Source organism: Lygodium microphyllum, chromosome 16 (genome assembly GCF_053477565.2).
Source record: "Lygodium microphyllum isolate KBCC chromosome 16, Lygodium_microphyllum_v1.1.10, whole genome shotgun sequence".
In the NCBI taxonomy this organism is placed as follows: domain Eukaryota; kingdom Viridiplantae; phylum Streptophyta; class Polypodiopsida; order Schizaeales; family Lygodiaceae; genus Lygodium; species Lygodium microphyllum.
Genome location: NC_141150.1, coordinates 120,712,848 through 120,734,884, shown reverse-complemented (window position 1 = coordinate 120,734,884; position 22,037 = coordinate 120,712,848).

The following is a 22,037-nucleotide window of genomic DNA, read 5'->3' as shown; positions in this document are numbered from 1 at the left end:
AAGAGGGGGGGGCTTGCTTTGAAAAATTTAGGGAACTCTAGGAAGGAAAGTTGAGACACGTCTCCCATTCATCCCTTTGAATGGAGTGGCCAAACGTGGAAATCGGGGAATCATGGAAGAGTAATGTGGTTGATGGTGGGAGCCATATTGGGTTTCATGTGTCTTCATTGGAGTTAAAACTGGTTAAATAGGTTCACTAGAATTGGTATCATAGCACACAACCTTGATCTTTGTAAGGTAACTAGCTCTAGTCACGCTTTTAGGCTCTTTGATCTTTTCAAGATATTTGGCTCTATTAAGGGTTCACTTTACCTTTTACACATTTTGCTAGCCTAGGTGGGGTTTATTAGGTGGGCCACACTTACATAAAAACCCCTCTTTCTTGTGACTTTAGTAATCTTTTAAGAAATGCTAAATTGATAACTTACATGGAGAGATCAAAGTATTGACATTGTATTTGTAGTGAACGAAAGATGATTGAAGAATTTATAAGTCTCTTCTATTTCTCATTAACTAAGAAATAGCCTAAAAATTCAAGTGTAAAGTAGTACAAGCTTGGTACATCTTCCCCCATCTAATAGTTGACTCTCCTTTGAACATGTTGGAAGCATACTATTCTTTTTCATCTAACATCGGCTCTCTTACATGTACGATGACATATCCATTAAGGTAGAGTTTGTAATCCTTATATGGCTTAAGATTTGCATATACTATTATTTTTGTAATAATTTTATCTTATTATTACTATACTATTTTGGTTGTAGGTTTGGAAAGCCTTGAACCTCTAGAGGGCTTTTCGAACTTAACCCCTTTTCTAAACCTTCATTTTTCACTTAAAACCCCCTCTCCTTCCATCTCTCACTTGTAATCTCTCCTTTTCTCTTCTCCCTCTTCTTTTTAATTAAAAGCTTTCACAATTAGATTGAATTTTTTAATTTAAACATTCATTTTAATTAAACATTTTAAAGAGCATTTTAAATTTTAAAATTTTCGGATAGTTTTTCATGCACTTTTGAAAGAGAGAGAGAGAGCATGGAGAGAGAATTATAAAGAGAAAATTTAATATTTAAAAAGAGAATAAAAAATAGAGGAGAGAGAAGAAAAAGGAAAGAGAGAAGAAGAGAATATAAACAGAGAGAATAATAGAGGAAAGATAGAATTTAAAAGAGAGCAAGGAAATTTTAAAAAGAGAATGAAAAGAGAAGAAAAAAAGGAAAAAAGAGGAGGAGAGAAGGAAAAGAGAGGAGAGGGGAGAGAAGAAAAGGAGAGAACTAGGAGAGGAGAAAAAATAAACTAAAATAGAAGGTAGAAAGGGAGAGAGAAAATTAGATATAGGGAATTGGGGGGAGAGAGAGAGAGGGTGAAGAGAAAAAATTGAAATAGAGAGGGAAAAGAGGAGAGAAAGATGAGAAATGGATTATTGAGCGAAGCACAACTTTGCTTGCCGCTTCGGGGTAGTGAAGTTATCATGAAGTAGCCTAGTGTTCTGTGCGTGTGAAGTAAGCCCACTAAAAATGCATAAGTAGTGAGTGGTACATTATTTTTTAAAGTTTTGAATACCATTGTAGTCAATATGCATGGTTAAAATGTTAAGTCCCAGCATCTATATGTTTGATGATTGCGATGACTAGATGCTTTGCATCTAGATTCTTCTAGTGCTTCATGTTAGTGTTCTTTAGGAGCGCAATGTCGAGAGAAGACTAGCATGAAGTATCAACAAACCAATGATGTTAGTAATAGTTGGGGCACTTCATGTTCTAATGCACATCTCATGTGGCTAGAAGGTTCATGGGAGACTATAAACCCTAAACCCTAAAACCAATTGTGAGAGATCTCAAACCTTTCGTGTTATGATGACTAGATGCTTTGCACCTAGATTCTTCTAGTGTTTCACGTTGGTGTTCTTTAGGAGCGTAGTGTCAAGAGAAGACCACTGTGAAGTATCAATAAACCAATGATGTTAGTAATAGTTGGGGCACTTCATGTTCTAATGTATGTCTCATGTGTTTAGAAGGTTTATGGGAGACCATAAACCCTAAACCGTAAAACCAATTGTGAGGGACATAACTTCACATATGTATAAACATGCTCTATGGACGTATTCAACATATTTAGATGTGTTTTCAATATGAATATAGGATGCTTCTTAAACAAAATCAAGAATATATTCAAATTCATCACATAAAAAATTTAACTTACACATATACTTATGTATGGATACATTGGCAATATTCATATATGCCTATATATAATGATACTGAAGTATCACAAATTAATTAGTATTGCATAATACAATTCTATGTATCTCAACCATACTACAAGATGAATGAATTAAAAACTATACATATTGGGTAAGATAGATTCATTATCCCATAGCAATTATTCAAAAAATAGCTCCCTCTTCCAAAATATAGCTTCCCATGGTAATCTTTCAATTACTCTTGTAAGTTCTTGACTTCAACATCTAAAAAGAAATCAATAACATTGTTTGCATTGCTCGAATTTGATTTGACTTAACATATATTTGTATATGAATACATAAGAAATATCATTATGTATAATGATACTAAAGTATCATAAATAGCGTAGTGTAGGATATACTTTTGTGTATCTCAATCATACAAAGAGAAGATTGAAAAAAAAGTGATTTGTAAACATGATTGTAGTATAGTGAATGACGAAAAAAGTATGTATGTTTTATGTATGGTAGATGTCCCTAAATCAAGTATTGAAAAGTCAACTTCCTCTTCTTGGTTGAATTATTCAAAGTTCATATAGCTTGCATGACATGTAGGGGTGAAGTTGTGATAGGCCCCCTCTTAGATTATTTTGCAACATTTGTCTTGTTAGTATTGCTTATTGCATCTAAAAATGAAAAATATATTAGAAAAATATTTTTTTCTTAATCTCTTTTATGCAATAAAATAGTTATTAAGAAATTGAGTTAGTATTATCTGGGTGATGATACAATGAGCTAGAGTATTGTGTGGAGTGATGATACACTAAGCTCTAGCTTTGGTAGAGAAATTAGTAGAATTTCGATGAAATTGATGTAAAGGTACAAAATATGATAAATCTTGGAACTCCCATTTGCTCCAATCGTTTGGTATTTGCTTAGTGTGTGAGTGGTATATTTTGTAATAATAGCATTGAATATATCCATAATACATAACTTCTATATACAAAGAAAAATTCTCGTTAATAAACACATCACTTTTTTAAAAAATAATGTAGTCATTATATATTATTGCTTTTCGAAAAAATATGTATCTCTTACATCCTGAACCATGTAATCTATCCTCCATGTCCTTTCTCATATTCAAGTCACCACACATGAGAGTTTCATATTTGTGTAGCTTATTTGCCATCCATCTCCAACACCTTGCCTGACTAGCTAAAGTGTTAGGGGACATAAATTGATACAATCTCTCATACTTCCCTATCCATTACTGACTCAACACCTAGTATTGCAGTTTGATCGTCTGCCATAGAGTTGTAGATGGTCAAAACATCTCCCTTGCAATTATCATTTTGCCTCCTCTACCCCATTCACTTGCATTAGCAAAAATTAGATATCTTATATCTTGAAAACCAAAACTAATATCCATACCTATCTTTGACTTTGTGCAATGAAAGCAAGTCTGATTTGCACCTCTTGAGAATGCCACACAAAACATGCCATTTTTTCTCTGCACAAAGCCCACGAACATTACAATTGATATTGGCAAGCTTTCTTGTGGATCTATTCATGGCACAACTAGATGTTAGAATCAAGTTCCCCTAAAGGAGCATAGCAATTGGTGAAGACTTATTGTCTTCTTGCCAACTTCTTGAGTGAAACCTTCTCAGGATTATTCTTAGGGCCTTTGCATGCCAAGCATTTTCTTTCTCAAAAAAATGGCTTCTTCACCTCCTTTTCTTTATTAGTGGCACATGCAAGACTTCGTACACAATTACCCACTTTATCAGAGCCACATTCGCCTTGTTCTCTTTGATGGCCTTATTGGTGGATAGTTGATCATTAAGCGACCCTTTCTATCTTTCCTATAAAAATAGAAATTCTAATAAAGATAAAGAAAACACACGTTACAATCTAAAAATAAACAAAAAATTAGTAAATTAAATAAGTTTTATTTAAAGAAGTTTAAAGAAATAGTAATATTAATAAAGAAAGATAATGTCTTACAATAAATGTCTATGTGAAGCATTGGTAGAATATTGGCATGAAGTACCAAGAGAAGTTAGGCACAAAATGCCTAGTTAATCGTAAGGACAAGCAAAGAAAGATTACACCAATTGATTGACAATCAAAAGAACTCCTTGTTGAGAGGCTATATTACTTTTTATAAAACTTGTTCGTACACAATGTCGATGGTAGCATTTATCATATTCTCTTTCTCATGAAGCAAACCTTTCAATTTGTTCGGCAACTTTACCCTCGAGAATGTAGCATAGAGTTGTCCATGAGTAAATATAGGGGCTTTCATATAGAACCCCAAATATGGTAGCATTTGCCCTTAACACTTGTTAATTGTCATTGCAAATGCTTAATTAACATGGAATTTCAAATGCTTTGTAGAGAAAGGAAGTTGTAATATATTTGGAATGAAAGTTATTCTTGGAATAAACACTCTCTCCCCAACATGTGGCTTGTTATCATCTTTATCTCAATGACCTTGTTTTTAAATGCCCTATATATAAGTATGTGTGAGTTCCAAAATGTTGATATATTGTTATAGATTGGAACAATAGATTTGCACCAACAATGTTCTCATGGGTAGCCTTTGGCACAACAATAAATATCTGTCTAAAATCTCCACAAAGCAAAACAACCTTACCTCGCCAAATGGCTTATCACATTGCATTATATCCTTTAGAGTTCTATCAAGTGCTTCGGGTTGTTGTAGAGGTGATAAAAGTACTTTTCCATCTCTACATTGATGTTTTCTAGTTGTTGAAATAGGATACCAATTCTTGTTTTAGAGTGCCACAACTTAGCCATGCAATACTCACAAACCTCAGAAATCATACCAATAGTATGCACATTTGGTTCTTAAAAGAGCAAAATAGTTGTTGATGGATGATCTTCCAAAATATGTGGCATTTCATGGAGAATTGAGCGAAACCCACCATTTTCAAGAAGAAACATAGGAGGGTCATTCCCATTGTTCTGATCCAGCATCTCATTATCTATATTATTCATACTTGCATTGCCTTATTGACCAATTGTAAATGGCAACAACTCTAAGCGCAACAATTCATGGAGAGTAGAATCATCTTGCACACTTGGCATTTCAATATTTATAATATTTCTTTTATCTATATTATCTTGTTCATAGATGTCAACTTCCTTAATAAACCCACTTAGAGCTTACATGACACTATATTCATGTGTATCTCTTACAGGAAGTTGATGATATTGTAATGCTATTTTGACTCTTGTTGTTTGTCTATGTTTAGCTCTAGTAATTGTAAATATTTAGCTATGTGGCCTTAATTCACCATTTGGATTGTTACTACTAGCATTCCGCGTGCGCCTAGGCTTAATAATCCATTTCTCCTCTTTCTCCCTCCTATTTTCCCTCTCCATTTCCAAGATGATTTATTTCTCTCACTCTCACTCTCACTCACTCACTCACTCACTCACACACACACACACACACACACTCTCTCTCTCTCTCTCTCCCCCCCCATTCTCTCTAAGCACCCCCTCTCTCTGTCACACACACACACACACACACACACACACACACACACACACATCAAACTTAAAACTAAAAGTAGTTTAAAAAGTTTGTAACACAAAAGGCAAGACATAGAAACAATCTCTTCCATGCACCATACTTACAAACTTTCCTCTCGACATCAATGTAAGCAATCATATGTTTGCATGCACGATACTTAGAAACAACAACGTAATACTGAAACGGGTCATAATCGAGACAAAGACCAAGTACCAAGAAAAGAATTTCTATAAGAGACCTAATGAAAATGAAGCCACAAAGGCCAAGTATAAGACACGCGAGTGTTTCCAAGCACCATAGGCAAATGGCTGATGCAAAAAAAAATAAAGACAATGTCTCGAAGATGCCTAATAAAAAGAAACCTTCCTCTTCTTTAAGTAATCATTAACAAAATCTTTCTCGTTGAGCAAAACATGTGAAGGCGAAGCAGGGAATGATCCCATAGTTTCCATTGGTAATCGCATGGGCGATGCAATAGTCCTACCTCTCTCTTTACCACCTGCATTGGAACAAAAATCACAATATAAGTACATGGAACAACAACGTTACACTGAAACGGGTCATAATTGAGACAAAGACCAAGCACCACAAAAAGAATTTCTATAAGAGACCTAGTCAAAATGAAGCCAGAAAGACCAAGCATAAGGCATCGGCGTGTTTCCAAGTACCATAGGCAAATGACTGACGCCAACAAAAAAAAAACAATGTATCCAAGATGCCTAATGGAAAGAAAGCTTCCTCTTCTTTGAGGAATCATTAACAAAATCCTCCTCCTTGAGAAAAATATATGAAGGCAAAGCAAGGAATGATCCCACAGTTTCCATTGGTAATTGCATAGGCGATACAACGGTCCTACCTCTCTCTTTACCACCTCCATTGAAACAAAAATTACAATATAAGTACGTGAAACAACTAACAAAGATCATTTCATCCCAACAATAATAATACATGGTCGAACAGTTGTGAACCACTACGTAGGGTACTGACAAACGTTGATGTAGCATCACAAAACAACCAAAATCCTTAAACCCATACTTGAACCAATGTCTCGGTATCTTATCAATATGAGAGCGTTGAAATCTCTTCTTATGGTCAACCTCATACATATGCACTCAAAACCATTGCGTGTATTCACAATGTACAACTTCAATAAAAACTGGAAGCTTGATATCAATATTAACATCATCATATAGATGCTCGATGACCCTTGCAAGTGTCCTTCTTATGATACCATCAGGAGCTATAGTGAGTAATGTGCATTGTAGCTCCTTTTGATAGTCAGAAGCTGGGTAATAGTGTCACTCTAGGGTAGGAATCTGCAAAAGTTAAATAAATAGTAAAAATATGAAAAAAAATATACTTCCAAGAGAGTATACACCAACTAAACAGGGCACAGAGAGCAATTCACATAAATGCAAAATCAGCATCCATGCATGGTCGTCAATAACTACATCTCCACAAAGAAAGCAATAGAGAGCAATTCACATATATGCAAAACCAGTGTCCCTACATGGTCGTCAATAACTACATCTCCACAAAGAAAGCAATGCACATTATTGCACCTTTCGAAGAACATCCTTGTATACAATGTTTGTGGTCATATCCCCATCCTCTTCACCCAATAGCACTTTCATACCATGCGAAGATTTTACCCTTAAAAATACAACATACAACTGACCATGCGTAAATACTGGTGCCTTTAGATAAAGCCCAATAATGAACAAAGTCTGCCCCTATGACTTGTTGATTGTCATAGCGAATGCCAACCAAATGGGAAACTGTTTCCGCTTCATAGTAAATGGCAATTGTGTAGCATTCGACACAAAATTAATCCAAAGAATAAAAACTCATTCGCCCACATTTGCCCCTGTTATTATTTGAGCATCTATCACTTTCCTATTGAAAGCTCTACATATCAATCGCGTATCATTACACATACCCCTTCCTAGGTTTGGGTTTCTAAGAAGAATAATAGATGCATTTATCTTTAGCAGCAATAAATGAGGAGGAAATCCACCTCCAAGGTCCAATGTATTTAAATACTCAACAGAGTACAAAAATGAGTCGTCGATCTTTGCAATCAAATCTGCACTATAATACTGCTTGACTCCCCTGGCATTAGTTGCAATGCACGATCATTCAAAGTAGCCACCTCTGTATTCCACGAGGCAAGTATAGCCCGCTCACTAAAATATGATGTGTAGTCACCCACATTGAATATGTCACTGTAGACACTATCAATCAAGGTTTTGATAGACTGCCCTTTTAATACCATGCTAGGTGTAACACACAACTTATCACAACTTTCGGTAACACCCACTCCATCCCCTATTCATTGAATCCAACAGATGAACCCATTGTCCACCACACTACCAGTTGTCGACACTCGCATATTGCTAGATAGCCTTTGCACCCTTATGTAATGCCACAAATCAGAGTAACACAATGCAATATTAACAATATCCTCACGTGTTCCCTTAACCATAACCGGAAGACCTGCCTAAAATCCCCTCCAAACAAAACAACTTTTCCATCAAATGGCTTATCACAACTCATAACATCTCTTAGAGTTCTATCAACTGCTTCAAAGGCATATCGATGAGTCATAGGAGCCTCATCCCACAAAATAAGGCTCGTTTGTCTCAATAACCGAGCAAGGTCACTTTGAACAGGAATATTGCGAGTGGATCAATTATTTAATTCTACCGGGATTTTAAACCGTGAGTGAGATGTACGACCACGTGGTAAAAGCAAGGCAACAATGCCACATGATGTTGCTGCTAGCGCTATACGACTGCCATTGCACACCTTCGCAAGTAAACATTTGTATAGAAAAGTCTTCCTAGACCCACTAGGACCATCCAAAAAGAATACATCCCCATTATCTATATCAACAACATCCACGACTACACTAAAGGCAATTCTTTGTCCCTCATTCAACATTCCCTCCATGGATTCAGAAACCCTATGTTGTTCTGATATGTTGTATGCATGTTCATCTTGCAAAAGAGGGTTAGCATGCAATTGTGAGTTTGGTTGATGAGGTTCAGGCGACACATCAAAATCAGAGAGTCTTCGTCCTACATGACGCAAAAGGTCTTGCAGATGCAACAAAGCCATGTTAGACGCCTCATGCTGCAGAACACCAAGAGAGGCGTGCACGTGGTGTAGCTGCAATCTATACATGATATCCTCTACTAGTGGCACCAAAAATCTTTCCCATAGATGGCCAGGTCAAGATGGCTCACAAAAGACCAAAATTGCAACAAACAAAGTACGAATTTGAGCACCAGTTTACACAGAGACAGCTTCTTCTAAGCACACAATATTTTCATCATCACTCTCCAACATGCCCCTTGCAATGCAAGCATCCCTAAAAGTATCATAGATCACACTATCAACAGTACGCAAATCTTTAGAAGAAGTACATCCCCGACACTATGTTAAAAGTATTCACAAATAGTAGAGCTCACTACAGGTAGGCACCACAAAATACATCTGACCACATGTATTCCCACTCTCCCTCCCAGTCCACATCTTATGTTGTGCATTCCACACCCAATACACTGGAAACTCTTGATAGTGAATAGTCCTAGCCTCTGGATGAACGCGGTTGCACACAAACCATTCAGTAAAAGTAGTTTTCTAGAGGTCTTCATTCCGCACAACATCTGGTATACTATCCGTATCCCGAAACACCACATAGTTCTCACCAGGTAAGTGTACTTGCAAACATTGTATATCAAGCTTTTCATCGTGCAATGCATAATCATAGATCCACCAACATGCCTTAGAGGCAGAAACATATCATGCATCCAAATAACTTTGTATCTTGTCCACCTCGTGAACATTGCCATCATTCCGGACAGAATCAACCCCAACAAAAATTTTGATGGTTGCACGGTCATGCCCCTTGTACACATACTTATACAAATACTTAACAGCTCCAATTGTTGAGCATACCTCCACATTTATGTGTGCATTGTGTTTCTTACTCAAGAATGGATTATATGGAACAATCCATTGATTATCAATAACATTACCATTTATGATCACATAGTTTTCATCATCTCATCTTCGATAAATGGGATATCCAGAACTATCAACCATTGTCATGCCCACTAATTTTCACGGGTAATCTTTAGTACATCTACCATTGTCCATACAGGGACTCTTGGGGTTCAATCCTCCGCAAGGGCCATGAATGTTGCACTTTGAAATTGCCTCAAATAAGGATGGAAACTTACCTCTATTCGGCAACTCAGCACAAACCAGTCTATCGTAGTGACATGCTTCAGAAGGTTTGAAAGACGGCTCTAAAATTAGCAAAGTATGAGAATGTGGTAGCCCCCTCTTTTGGAATTCAATCACAGTAACATAGCATGCAACCTTTCCAAAGAGATCCTTCCGCAACAATGTGTACATTAAATCAGCATGCTTTTTATGAAACACGTGAGCAGTCAAATCTGGATGGTCATAAGCACTTTGCCCAGGCAATAAAGCATTAGTTATCTCCAACCACTTTGGATTGCATGTCATTGTTATAAAAAGGTCAGGTTTTTCCTTGCATTGCACTATAGCCATGGCATCCTGATATAATTGATACATGTGACTTGGCCCACCTGTGAATGACGATGGTAAAACTATCCTCTTGCCAACAGAGGCACCAACAATTTGCATTGGCCCATTATCATTTTCCCCCACCATGTTTGTTAGGCCTTTGTAGGCCTTCGATCGCAACACTGATTAGTTCTGGTGACACCAAGTTAACCTACACTGCTTTATACTACAATAAGCATCAACAATAAATTGTTGCAATAGTCAACCAACACACAATATGCACACCTCAGTATCTTCGCGCACTTGAAGACGGAATGCAGAAAATTGCATTTGGGTAATAAAATTTTTAGTGGACAATTCATATATGTTAATAGGAACACTAACATTATTGTAGGGAACCTTTACATGCCAACCATCATCTCCCATAGGAAAAAGGAGGACATATAGCATTAGCATATATACTCTATGCAAGTTTGAAATAGCAACACATTGACCACCCTAAGTGTAAACATGAATATCCTGACGATCAAGAGTATTCTCGTCACCCTGCCCTGGCATGATAGCTGCAACCTTAGTTGTTGCAGGAGCAAAGTATTGTTTATTGGTTCTTTGAACACCAAAAATACTCATTCTTAGTTCTTGCACGTGATTATTTTGCAATTGCAAACCCACTGACCTAAAAGCCTGTGCATATATGTTGTTTCGATGCATCATACATTGAAGCTCCCCTAGCAAATTTGGTAATAAATCATGCATAACCCCCATCCTATTAAGCAACTCATGCTCAATATCATAAACATAGAGTTGTGCAAATCTTGGCATTTCTTGACGCTGCACATCAGGAAGCAAAGTACCTATATCGTGATAATCAGAGCCATGCACTCTAAAGGTGTAACCATTCCCGATAATAGGTAGCTTGTCAACATTAGCTCCAAGTGATACAAATGCAAGAGCACTGTTGTATACTCGTATGTTGTTTTTAAATATCCTACCATGCAACAAATCCTGCAATGGATGTGGTGGACGTTGCAATGGTAGCAACATTACTTTTCCATTTCAACAGCAGTGCCGTCCAAACAAAATCAACCCTTGCACTCGAGTCTTGCATCTCCACAACTTAGCTAAACACCTTTCACACATTACACAAAGACCTCCCATGGAATGCACATCCGACTCTTGAAATAGCAGTATTGGCATTGCTGGGTGAACATATGTTGCACGCAAAGCATTTAAAATGGAGCACAATCCACCACTCTAGGGATAAAAAACAACAATATTATGAACACGTGACTCATTAACCACGGAATTTTCCACATTGTGGTGATTTCCAAAATCTAAACCAATATGTTGTTCAACTAGCTCATTATCCCCATTTACAAATTCAACACGGCGAGACACACTCTCACAAACCACTCCATTAAGATTCCCCCCATTTTGGCACTTAGACATTGAAACATTATTAACATGTGACTCGATAATCACATGATTAAGACCATTGCAACCACCCACTAATGGCAAAGCATTCGTCAAATCCACACCAAACTGTCATGGGGCTTGAAATCCCCTAACGGTTCTATCTGTTGATGGCAAAACATTAGCCATGTCTATACTAAACTGTGGTTGGCCTAGTTCATGATGACCACTTAGAATCTCTTAATGGAAGGTCAGGTTTTCAATATCTCTACGAATGGGTCTACCACAATCTAAAATCCCTTTTCAAGCCCTGAGCATAGCAACCTGTCGTCGCTCATACCTTGTGGATGTAAGCATGTTCCTACGAACACGCAACACATAGTCTCTGCTAGTTGCTCGATGTGAACACCCCATATTGATCGGATGGCCACAAAACCTGTTATCAACGTATAGACACATTTAATATTTAACTATCTAAATATTAAGATTAAATACCAAGACACAAAACCACTGCCACCGTATTTGAGTTAGTGCCTACAACCCAGTCAATGTATCTGTCTACAAAGATGTTGCACGTGCCCATGAGAGAGAGAGAGAGAGAGAGAGAGAGAGAGAGAGAGAGAGAGAGAGAGAGAGAGCTTGGTTGCTGAGATAGAAGTAACCTTGATAATAAACACATGCACAATTAATCCATTTCAATTAACTAACAAAAGAAAGTAAACATGCAACCACAGAAATGGTTATCAACACACTTTATCAAAGGCATGGTTTGATTTCAAAACTAAATGTATTGCGTGTATTTGATGTACGTAATATATCAAATGTAAATATACTAACCATCATTGGACTATCAAATTTGTTCCATGTAAATCTCAAGAAAGAGACATCACGTTATACACACTCAATACATTTTACTCAAATACGCTTTGTTATATCAAAAGTGTTACATATCTTAGCACATTATTCCACGTAGGCTTTACAAAAATGAAGCATATATTATCATAAAAAGTGTTAGCCCATGCACTTTAAAATACGCAAGACAATCCGAACCTATAAGTTCCAACCTAAGCAATTCTTGCATTATACAAAGAGATCCTTTCGCAACACATATGTTACACATAGTCTCCTTAGATGCGACCGTTCATTTGACGGATCAATTGTTGCAACAAAGCATTAAACCTACTAACATTCATTTGAAACTGCAAGAATGGCAATTGACAACCTCTCTGGCAGATCACAGGTTCATGGTCATCTCCAAGTCTCCCAAACTGAAGCCCACATATCATTCACCAGTAGATTCATTAATCTACTTGTCTCAGAAATAATTGCTGAAAGTGCCCTTACTTCACCACCCAGATTAGTCGACACTTGTTGGAGAACACCCTGTGTGTGCTATGTCTCACACACAACACCATACAGACCTTTAGCATGTTCATGTAACTCCATTGAGTACATGGCAAGTACACTATCAACACACGCACATAAACTCATCTACATTTCCATTAACTCATTCACCTTGGCCTCAAGTTTTTTAAAGTCGGAAGCACCTGAAGTAGCCCTCGTGTTTCTTCGAATCTTTGTAGCTCTTGTACATTTAGCAACATGCATATCTTGTCCCCTTGCCACCTCTTTCATTTTTCACACATCATTCTATTAGAGCCCATACGTTGGCTGCAATGAAACATATAAACAATCATCTCCAAAAATATTTATAGTAGCACTTTGATACAATCACAATTGAAGAAACTATCTTCCATACCCATGAGAATGGCTCCAAGCTGGCAAGCATTGAAGAGATGATGTCGTTGCCATTTTGTTTAATTCAACTGAATCCACTACATTCAATGGAGTCGAAAGCACTACGCCAGGAATATCTCCTATGGCTTTGCTTTGTTCCATGGCTACACCAAACTTTAAAGAGAACATAAGAGTCACACAACAAATAAATCTCAAAGCTATTCGCACACCAAACATCAAGACATAAGCGATAGACACATTTGCAATCACAAACCCTAAATGCATGAAAGAATATATGTATGCTATGCATGATTGCTATCATGCACACATGGCACTCACCAAGTACCAGCCACGCATTGCCTAAAGGCCCTACCAATGGATCTTCATTCATGTACATCTGCATAATCTTGAGAGAAAAGAATATGTCCTATACAGGAAGGTGTCCCCAGTCTCGAAATACTTATTGGTGTCAATCCCATAGGACACACAATAACTTACCAACTCACATTTGCAACCACAAACCCTAAATGTATGAAAGAATATATGTATGCTACACATGAGTGCTATCATGCCACATGGCACTCACCAAGTACCAACCATGCATTGCCTAAAGGCCATGCCAATGGATCTTCATTCACATACATATGCACAATCGTGAGACAAAAGAACATGTCCTATATAGGAAGGTGTCTCTAGTCTCGAAATACTTATTGGTGCCAATCCCATAGGACACACAATAACTTACCAACTCACATTTGCAACCACAAACCCTAAATGCATGAAAGAATATATGTACGCTATGCATGAGTGCTATCATGCACACATGGCACTCACCAAGTACCAGCCACACATTGTTTAAAGGCCCTGCCAATGGATCTTCATTCACATACATGTGCACAATCTTGAGAGAAAAGAACATGTCCTATACATGAAGGTGTCCCCAGTCTCGAAATACTTATTGATGCCAATCCCATAGGACACACAAATAACTTACCGACTCACATTCGCAACCACAAACCCTAAATGCATGAAAGAATATATGTACGCTATGCATGAGTGCTATCATGCATACATGGCACTCACCAAGTACTAGCCACACATTGCCTAAAGGCCTTGCCAATGGATCTTCATTCACGTACATCTACATAATCTTGAGAGAAAAGAACATGTCCTATACAAGAAGGTGTCCCCAATCTCGAAATACTTATTGGTGCCAATCCCATAGGACTACAATAACTTACCAACTCACATTCGCAACCACAAACCCTAAATGCATGAAAGAATATATATATACTATGCATGAGTGCTATCATGCACACATGGCACTCTCCAAGTACCAACCACGCATTGTCTAAAGGCAATGCCAATGGATCTTCATTCACATACATCTACACAATCTTGAGAGAAAAGAACATGTCCTATACAGGAAGGTGCCCCCAGTCTCGAAATACTTATTGGTGCCAATCCCATAGGACTCACAGTAACTTACCAACTCACAATAACCAAGAGAGAGAGCTATGTGTACTGTGATTGCTAAAACTAAACTATACAAAGTGTGAGACACAGTGAGGGAGCCACACATAAGCCACCTAAATATGAGAGAGAGAGAGAGAGAGAGGGAGAGGGAGAGGGAGAGGGAGAGAGGGAGGGAGGGAGGGAGGGAGGGAGGGAGGGAGGCATATGTACCCTAATTGCAAAACCAAACTATACAAAATGTCCCAACATATCAAAGCTTCAATCATTCTATGTATCTAATCCAATCTAAGTTGTAAAAGTACATTAGCAAAATTACTTAGTAATCAGGAGAGAAACATAAAGAAACAAAGAGAAAGAGGGACTATTAAAATGGTTTAAAACTAGTTTTATAATTTGCAAGACACCTACGATGTGTTTCAAAATGAAGATTTTTATCAAACATTTCATTTAAGAAGTCTTGTAGGAATTACATATACCAAGCAAACCACAGCAAAGAAGCACTGGTTAACATTGCCAAAAACTATTGTGAACCACTCTTCAAAGATGCAACATTCTCTAGTGCATATTAAGGGCAATGATCTCCAGTGCCAGAAGATGAGCATGCATGGCGATTCATCTGCATTAACATTGCTGGAAATCTATTAAGATAAACTTTCAAAGAAGTAAGTTGCACATCAAGAGCAATGTTCTCCATGCAACCAAGCTCTCGTTCTTGTATGCAATCAACTCACATACTCCATCCTCTATACGACCTGCACTATTAAGAATATCTTTCAACTTTTCTTCTTGATAATCCGAAGATCCACAGCACGCGGCCACCAATTTTTCTGGATATGTTCATAAATATCACCTATATAACCCCGGATCTCTTCTAACTCGCCATATATCGTTACTCTATCAACAAGGTGCCCTTCATATTTATCTTCCAACATTCTCTCAATCCTCTGTAGACGGTCACCAATGTTCTCAGAAATAGAAATCAAAGCTTTTTGACACCGAAATAGTATCTTCACTTGCTTTTCAATCCCATCCAAGCGACGAATAAACCTCAAGGAACCAATGGAACTATCATGCCCTACAACATGCTTAAGTGCACGACGAACATGCTTCTTCCTTGTGACCTCCTTTATTTTGCGTACATTCATTTGCACGTTAGGAGTGCACTATATAATATATTCTATAGGCATATTCTTGTTTGCTGTAGAAGCCTCCATACTGGACAAAAAGCACGCGTTAGCCTTGAGGGATATATAAAATATTCTCGAAATTTAGAAGTAACAAAAGCTCCCATGTATAATACTGCCCAAGTTCAACTAACCCTCTCTCTCTGCTTCTCCCTCTCCCTCTCTCTACACCTAACCAACCAACCAATGCACTAACTAACCAACCTCTAAGATAAAGTAACCTACCAACTAAACTAACTAAACCAAGAAAGAGAGACATTGAGAGAGAATAATGGGATGAAGAGAAAAATGACAAAGAAGAAGAAGAATGACGGACAGAGGAGGAATAATTAGAGACATAGAGTGTGTGTGTGTGTGTGAGTGAGAGAGAGAGAGAGAGAGAGCAGGGGGATGAAGAAGAAGAAGAAGCGGTGAGAGAAGAGGGAGAATGAGATGAGAGAGAGACAGAGACAAAGAGAAGAAGAAGAAGAAGAGAGAATGAGAGAGAGAGAGAGAGAGAGAGAGAGAGAGAGAAAGAAGAACAAAAAGAAGCAAGAAAAGAGAGAGAAGATCAAGATTTCTCTCATCTCCTTTCCCTCCTCTCTCTCTGTGTCTCTTTCTTAGTTGGTTAGTTAGTTAGTAGGTTGGTTAGTTTAGTTAGTTTGAGAGAGAGAGAGAGAGAGAGAGAGAGAGTATGTGTGTGTGTGTGTGTGTAAGTGGAGAGAGAGAGAGAGAAGAAAAAGAAGAAGACAAAAACTTAGAGAGAGAGAAGAAAAAGAAGAGAGGGCGAGGAGAGAGAGATCCTCTCTCTCTCTCTCTCTCTCTCTCTCTCTCTCTACCTAACTAACCAACTAATGTAACTAACAACTAACCTACTCTCTCTCTCTAACTAACCAACCTACAAACTGCACCAAATAAACCAAAACACTAATGCATTAAACCATACCAAGCAAACCAACCTCTCTCTCTCTCTCTCTCTCTCTCTCTCTCTCTCTCTCTCTCTCTCTCTCTCTCTCTCTCTCTCTTCCATAACTAACCCATAACACATATATAAACTAAAACAAAAAAACAAACTAACCCTAAACTATATCCATAAATAAAAAATTAACATAACATACAATCTAAAGTAACTAACTAACTAACCTACTAACTTGCTATATCTCACTAAAGTAATCTAAGTAAGTAACTACTGCAAGGTAAAACCTACTAACTTACTAATCAACAAACTAAAGTAAGGTAAGGAACTAATCTAAGGTAAAACCTACTAACTTACTAATCAATCATCAATTTATCTACTAACTTACTAAACTAAACCAACTAAACTAACTTACTATTTAACTAACTAACTTACTAAACTAAACTAACCCAGTTAACTATCTCGCTAAACTAAACAATCAATAAACCAGAACATAAAGTAAATCCAATCAAACAAAAAAATTGGAATAACTAAATAAACTAACTAAACTAAACTAACTTATCATTCTCTAACCCTAAACTTTAAAGTAAACTAAACTAAAACAAAGGATTAAACTAACCCTAAACAGCTATATGTACTAACTTACTAATCTAATCAACTAATCACAAATAATTAGAACCTACTAACTTACTAAACCAAAACAACAAAATTAAACCAAATGTAAATTAAACTAAACTAAACTAACTAATCTAATGTAACCAACTAAACTAACTAACATAAAAAACTTACCAATCTATATAAATAAACATGATCGTAAAAATTATCCAATAGATAATAAACAAAAATAAACTAATCTAATGCAAGCAACAAAATTAAACCAACATAAAAAGCTAACTAACTAACTAATCTAAATTAAACTAACTAATCTAATAACTAAAGTAAACCAACTAAACTAACTTACTATTTAACTAACTAACTTACTATTTAAAGTTAACTCCCAATTAACTATCTCACTAAACTTAATTTCAAGAAACCAGAACATAAAGTAAATCCAATCAAACAAAAAATTGGAATAACTAAATAAAATAACTAAACTAAACTAACTTATAATTTAAAGTAAACTAAAAAAAAAAACTAACCCTAAATAGCTATTTGTACTAACTTACTAATCTAATCAACTAACCACAAATAATTACTAACTTACTAAACCAAAACAACAAAATTAAACCAATTGTAAATTAAACTAAACTAAACTAACTAATCAAATGTAACCAACTAAACTAACTAACATAAAAAACTTACTAATCTAAATAAATAAACACGACCGTAAATAAAACTAACTAACTAATCTAATGTAACTAACTAAACTAAACTAACTACCTAACTAAATTAAACTAACTAACTAACTAAATTAAACTAACTAACTAAATTAGACTAAATAATCTAATAAGCTAACGTATCTAATGCCTCTCTCTCTCTCTCTCTCTCCACATTCTGCCCGCAACAGTGCTAGCATGCCCAGGCACCGATAGCAGCAACACGGGCCTCCTTCGCCTTTGACACCTGGCAGCAGTGCCTTGTGTCAGCATCAGCGCCTTGAGTCAGTGCCTCTCTCTGCATGTTCACAACGCACGGGCATCTCTCCCTCTCTTTGCACGGTCTGCAGCATCGGTCCGCAGTGCATGGGCCTCTCTCCTTCTCTCTCTCTGACGATAGACATCAAAGAGAGAGAGAGAGAGAGAGAGAGAGAGAAAGGCACCTCTCTCTCTCTCTGCCGATAGACGTCAAAGAGAGAGAGAGATAGATAGATCCACGCAAGCAAGCGCCCCTCTCTCTCTCTGTGACGGTAGATGTCAGAGAGAGAGAGAGAGAGAGCACCTGCGTGGAGAGAGAGAGAGAAGACTGACCTGCCTGCTGCTTGCTCCTGTGCTGCTGCACGTGAGAGTGAGAGTGAGAGTGAGAGTGAGAGGAGAAGGTGGTGGAAAGAGACTACATTTCTCTCTACTCCTAATCATGTGACATAAATGGTCACTTACCTTTCCTTCTGCCCCCAATCATGTGAGCAACTAATGCCACTTTGGTTTGGTTTGGGAGCTAGGTTCGTGTGCACTATGGTGCTTCGACACTTTCTCGAACCTGTAGCTCAAATAATAATGTAGTATAGATTTTCATTGCCTTATTAAAATGGCACACTTGGCATTTGAACACCTATGTTGCTTCTATTTCTATCATCTTGATGGAGAACAAGTTCATTAGTTTGAATTGGACATTGTATCACATTGTATTTGTGTCTATCTCTTGTAAGGTAGTGTAATTGTTGTAATTTTACTCTAACTCTTGCAACATGCCTACGTTTAGCCCTATAATGTTGAACATTTGCTTACGAACACCTAATATATGATATCTACTCATAGAATGTATCGAAAGTTTTAATATAATTAATATCAAATATTACATTAAATTTAAATATACAAATAAAACCTGAAATTTATCTTCTAATATAGGAAACAATGTGAAATACAAATGCATATTTATGACATTGCAAAGAGCATATCAATCTAAATTATTTTAATTTCTTTAAAAGTAATATAATGAAGTTTTTGTGCTATATGGTCCATTAAAAAAGTTTTAAAGATGACATTTGTGAAGTAAACAATGGATTTGAGGATGAACCTATATGACAATTTGTCAGGGTTAACATTGCAGAAAACCTATCGAGTCAAAATTTTAAAGAGGTAGCTTGCATATCAAGGGAAATACTCCGTGTTGTAAGAAAGTTATCTTTATTATGGGCAATAAACATACAAAATCCATCCCCTATGTGTACTACTCATACTAAGCTCTTGTATTAGGTGATTTTTCTAATATTTTCTTGATTCTTTTTAGATGATCATTAGCATGCTAATAGAAAGGTATCTAAGTAATTTAATCAAAAAAAGAAAAAATATATTAGAAAGAGAGAGAGAGTGTGTGTGTGTGTGTGTTTCCCTTAAAATTTTGACTATAAACCAAGTATAAGAAGTAATAAATATACAAATCAAGTAAAAAATTATATTATATCTATGTACGTAAATAAAAGAAAAAAATTAAAACATATTACGATGAGAGAGAGAGAGCTATAAAAAACATAGAAATAAATATAAACAATAAGCAGAATATAATAACAAGAATATATATCTTAACATAAATAATACCAAACCTCTTTAGTTTATATGCATTACAATAATAATAATCTAGGTAGAGAGAGAGAGAGAGAGAGAGAGAGAGAGAGAGAGAATGTGTGTGCGCGCGCGAGGAAGGAGGCTTGAAAAGAGAGAGAAAAGAGGATAGAGAAAAGGCTAAAGAGGAGAGAGAGAGAGAGAGAGAGAGAGAGAGAGAGAGAGAGAGAGAGAGAGAGTGAGTGAGTGAGTGAGTTAGAGAGAGAGAGAGAGACAGAGAGAGAGAGAGAGAGACAGAGACAGAGACAGAGACAGAGACAGAGACAGAGAGAGACTAGAATTAAAGAGAGAAGGAGAGAGAATCCATGAAACTTGCAAGAGAAGGAGAGATGAGGAGACTTTTCTGATTATATATGAATAATGAACAAAATACATGTCTCTTACATCTTATATCTAGTCAATGTGACTTAGCATTTTATTTTTCCCAAATATTGAATCTTCCCATCCCTTTACATTCCATCCTTTCCCAAAGGTTTTTGCCATTTAAAAAAAGAGACTTATTACAATGGCTAGAATGATAGGCAAGATAGAGTCCTACTATGTTTTCAATATTACAAAATATACAATAATATTTGGGAAAAATAAAAACTTTGGTTGAAATGAAGACTAAACTATAAGTCTCTTTGGTGTACAAAATCTAGATATTTTCAAAAGGAATTCTTGACCACAAAATTTTCATGAAAAGATGTCTGCATCTAGAATACAACTTGCTGAATAAAATAGACCTTGTTAGACAAAATCTAAGATAACTTTTCATAGATTGATCTAAATGAGACATGCTACATGTCAAAATGAATCTAAATGCCTAAGATAAATTTCTAGTCCCTTATTGACTCTTTCTGTCTCACCATCAAAAGACTTGAATTTTGTTGATGTTTACTTCCCTTTATGCACAAAAAAAATCAAGGGCACTTACTGGTCGCTTAGAATGCATAGTTGATGCCTACTTGACAAGTGATGGCGTTATTTTTGTAGTTTTTCATATTTTCAATGAATCAAGAGGAAATTTCTTAATCTAATCAATCTCACCCAAAATTTTACTCCCCTCAAGGAAAGAATAAACACGCACCTAGATCGGTTCCCTTCTAACCCATATTCCTAATCTATAACATGTGAGGTTTCTACATTGAGCCCATCATTGTGAGAAAGGCCATCTTGCTCAAGCTCAACATATTTCACTCATGGTCTATGGTCAAATAATTAACCAAAGAGACTCCATTGGTTATGGAAATGGAACTAAAATGTAGACCGATATATATGACTTGCCCAAAATATGCACATTGGTCATCACTCTCCTTGATTGATTTTTTGGAAGCCTCCCACACTACGATATCTCCTTTGATAGATTCCTACTCACTCAAGTTGTTGCAGGAAAAGTCAAATACTTCTCCAAGCAAGTAGAATTATTCCAAATAGCAGATAAAGCAAGAGAGGCTCACCAACTATTATAGTCTAGGATTTGTTGAAGAACTGCCCAATATCTATCAATTCCACCAAACTCGTAATCTCAAGCTCCATTGATCTCAGTCCTAGGAGTTTGTGCAAGAGTGTACCACCTTGGTCAAACCTCTAGTACATGCTATCACACTTCATCTTGCTCGAGCTCAACATATTTCACTCATGGTCTACGGTCAAAGAATTAACCAAAGAGATTCCATTGGTTATGGAAATGGAACTAAAATGTAGACCGATATATATGACTTGCCCAAAATATGCACATTGGTCATCACTCTCCTTGATTGATTTTTTGGAAGCCGCCCACACTACGATATCTCCTTTGATAGATTCCTACTCACTCAAGTTGTTGCAG